We start from the raw sequence: 4,110 nt of genomic DNA, 5'->3' as shown, positions 1-4,110 counted from the left end.
GGATAGGCGTTGAGGTCAACATGTCTTTTATAGTCTGGAACGCCTAGTTGCATTTCTCATCAAAGTCATATGGTTGATCGGTGCATAATAGGTTACTAAGAGGTTTGGCGATCTGGGAAAATCCTTGAATGAATTTTCTATAAAATCCCGCATGACCCAAAAAGCTCCTCAATGGTTTGACATCTAAATGCAGTGACAACTTACTTAGCACATCAATCTTAATGGGGTCTACTTCCGATCCCACGTAGAAGATCTTGTGCCCAAGCACAATTTCCTCTATAACCATGAAGTGACACTTCTCTCAGTTTAAAACGAGTCGTGTCTCTTCACACTTGTCCAAAACTTCTTCTAAGTTGTTAAACATTCTTTGAAGAATCCCCAAATACTGCAAAGTCATCCATTAATATCTCAACTGATCTCTTCAAGAAGTTCGAGAAGATAGACATCATGCAGCTTTGAAATGTCTTTAATGCATTGCATAAACCAAAAGGCTTTCCGTAAAATGCAAATATGACATAGGGACACATAATCGTTGCCTTATGTTGATCTTTCGGTGCAATTATAATATGGTTGTATCCATAATAGCCATCTAGGAAGTAATAAAACTCCTTCCCGCAAGTCTGTCCAGCATTTGGTCAATGAAAGGTAGGGGAAAGTGGTCCTTTGTTTGTCACCGCATTCAACTTGTGGTAGTCCATACAAATCCTCCACCTCATGATTGTTCGCATTAGAATCAATTCATTTTGTTCATTCTTCACAACAGTCATTCTGCTTTTCTTACGAACGCATTGGATTGGGCTAACCCATTCACTATCTGAGATTGGATAGGTAACTCCCATGTCAAGCCATTTGATGATTTCCTTTTTAACAACCTCTTTCATTGCAAGGTTTAATCCCTTTGAAAATGAATGGTGCCCATTTGATCCTCTTCCAACCTGATTTTATACATGCAATAGGATGGGCTTATGCCTTGGATGTCCGTTAGAGTCAATCCTATCGCTTTCTGATGGCGTTTTAACATATTCAATAACACATTCTCTTCTGCGACATCCAAAAGGGAGGAAATGATAATGGACAGAGTGTGATTCTTTCCTAAATACGCATACTTCAGGTGGTTGGGCAAATGTTTGATCTCTAATTCTGGTGGTTCTTCAATTGATGGCTTTGTCTTCTTTTTGCTTTTGGTTTGTAGATCTAAAGACTCAAACTTCTTTTCGCCAGACATGACATTCATTTCTTTTAGTATATAATCTAGTTCATCTTCTTCAATGAATTCCTTAGTGCTAAACAAATCATAGTAGGCTTCTTCCTCGCAATAATCCCATCCAAGGTACTTTATCGCACTTCAATTTTCAACATCGAAGGAAATCTTCATTGGATTGACCACGTTAAACTTAATCTCTTCATCATTGAAACACATTGTCAACTCCTCTAGTAGATGTTTATGAGGGCACGATCAGTTGATAGGTATGACAGCCTCAAAATAATTGAAACCTCCTGATCAACTTCGTAATTCAGAATAATGAAGTCTACGAGGAACAAAAACTTGTCCATCTTTACCAAAACATCTTCAATCTTACCCTCTGGCTTAACAATGGATCTGTCAGCAAATTAGAGCCTCAATGAGTTGGTTAAACCTTCCATATATCTAGTTTCTTAAAGATAGAAAGAGGCATTAAGTTGATGCTCGCCCGAAGGTCACATAAAGCACGACCTAAATCCATTCCGCCTATTGAGCAGAGGACCGTAAAGCTACCAAGGTCTGTCATCTTCTCTGGCACTCCATTCTTGAAGATGACATTTGTTGCCTGCGTCAGAGCCACAGTTTCTACAAAAGGTATGTTGATATGTAACTGGTTCAAAACGTATAAAAACTTGAAAATTTGTTGATCATCGCCCTTCTTCTTCAGACGGCCACAATTTCTACGTTTGGATTTTTGTTTACTGATGGTTAAGTTGCTTCTAAGTGTCACCGCTTGACACTTTTCCTTACCGGATCCACCAACCTTATTAGACATTTCAATGTTGCTCAAGAGGGATCCTTTAGATCTTCCAAAGATATCGCTGACGAGTTGCCCTAGTTGCAAACTCTAGTTGCTTTATGGATGAGGCCTGGCTCTGTAGAAGGGCATTATTCCTTTACATATATTCACGAAGAAGGGCCTCCATTGATAGTGAAGAATAAGATAAAGAATGATTAGGATTGTGATGGTGGTGATAACATTGGGCTGACTGTTGTGGCCTCTCATTGTACTGCTTTTGGTGATAGCCAAGTGCTTTGCCTTTATAATTTCCTTGGCCACCTTGTCGCTGCTGAGCATTTTGTTCTTGACCCCTTAGCTAAAATGTGGATGATCTCTCCACCTCGCGTTGTACGTATTAGAGTAGGGGTCATTTTTATAGAGTTCAATGCGCATGCATCAGTGTTGTGAGGAGCTTCGCACCCCACGCATCCCATTTCATTCACCTGTTGACATGCCTGGATATTGACTTGCGATAATGTCATAGATTGGAGGAGCTTGTTCATTTCAATGACTTGACCTTGTAACGCCACCATTGCATTCCTATTCATTTCATCTTCTAATCTTCCTCTATTTCCTCTGTTTTCTCGACTATCATTCCGTGATCCAAAACCAATATCTGTCCATCCATGGCTATTGCTGGCCATAGTGTCCATGTAGCCTTGATCTGGTTGTAGGAAGATCTCAACATCCCCCTTGTAAACACATTGTCAGCATATTGCTGTGTATCTATGCTCAACCCAAAATTGAACTACTCCATCAAGATGAATTCAGGGATGCAGTGGTGAGGGCTTCTTTTGATTATCCTCTTAAATCTCCTCTACTCGTTGATTAAATTTTCATTATCTCGCTGCTCAAAAGTCATCAGGTTCGGCCTTCTTCTTACGTTTTCAATGGATGGGAAGAACTTTTTCATAAACTTTTCTATTAAACTATCTGAAGTTGTAGCTTCTCCTTCCTATAGGGAGTTTGCCTATTGTTTTGCATCGTCGCGTAGTGTTAGCAAAAATAATGTGAAACGCAGCTCGTCTTGTGATATTCTTGGCATGTTGAATGAAGCGTAGATAAAATTGAAATTTATGATCTCCTTATAAGGATCTTCGCGTGCCTGTCCCCAAAATTGTCCAACATTATGTATCATTTGGAGCATTACTCGTTTGATCTCAAACCTTGCATTTTTGCCAAACATCCGATATGCGATAATCGGGTTGAAATCATAAAGGTTCGACCTGATAGGGTGGTCCAGATCATGGGTCAAATGTGTGAGATTTTATTTTGGGACATTCTGATTGGCAGGGTTGTTATTCTGATTTTCCATGTTCGCACGATATTCCCTCTGCCTTTGTTTGCGGTTCCTTCGAAAAGTTTGCTCAATCTTAGGGTCAAGTTGAAATTCAAGTTGTTCACCCTCACTCATAAACTTGTTCACATACTTTTTAGTTAAAGGACGTGATTCAGCTGAAATTGAACTTTTGCACAATTTAGTGCACAATTGAGTTAAATAGGAAAAACTTGAAATTCCCCGACGATGAGCCAAAAATTTGCTTGTTTGTTTATGTTCTACATTATGTTCATAGATTTTTCATAAGGAGCTTTAATTGAGCAAAAAATAAGTGACTAAATAGGGTTATGCGATAAAAGGTGCACTCCTATTCATGCGTTGCCAAATTGCTAAAGATAAACGTTATCTGCAAGTTTTCCTCTCTATCTCTCAAGTATAAGCGAAGAGAGGTTTTTAGTAAGTCTAGGATCGAACACAGGAAATTTAAGCTCTAAATTTATCACATCGCGTAATTAAATCATGTAGTATAAGCTATACAATATAATTATGAACAGTATATTAATTATCCTAAAGTATTTACACTATTGTACTTGGAGATGCAAGTTATGCATGGAGAGCTGAAAAAATGGATTATGAACTCATTATAGACATCTCGAGGAAGGAAAAGTTTAATTATCTAAACGCAATAATTTGTGCTTTAATACTTTAAGTCAATACAAAGCATATATTAACTCAGAATTAGGGCGAGCAACCTCTTAATGTTTTTGCCATACTTATTCGCATTTCGGGATGCAAATACACAAAGTT

The sequence above is a fragment of the Cucumis melo genome, chromosome 9 (genome assembly GCF_025177605.1).
Source record: "Cucumis melo cultivar AY chromosome 9, USDA_Cmelo_AY_1.0, whole genome shotgun sequence".
Classification (NCBI taxonomy): domain Eukaryota; kingdom Viridiplantae; phylum Streptophyta; class Magnoliopsida; order Cucurbitales; family Cucurbitaceae; genus Cucumis; species Cucumis melo.
Note: the sequence above shows the minus strand (reverse complement) of the source record.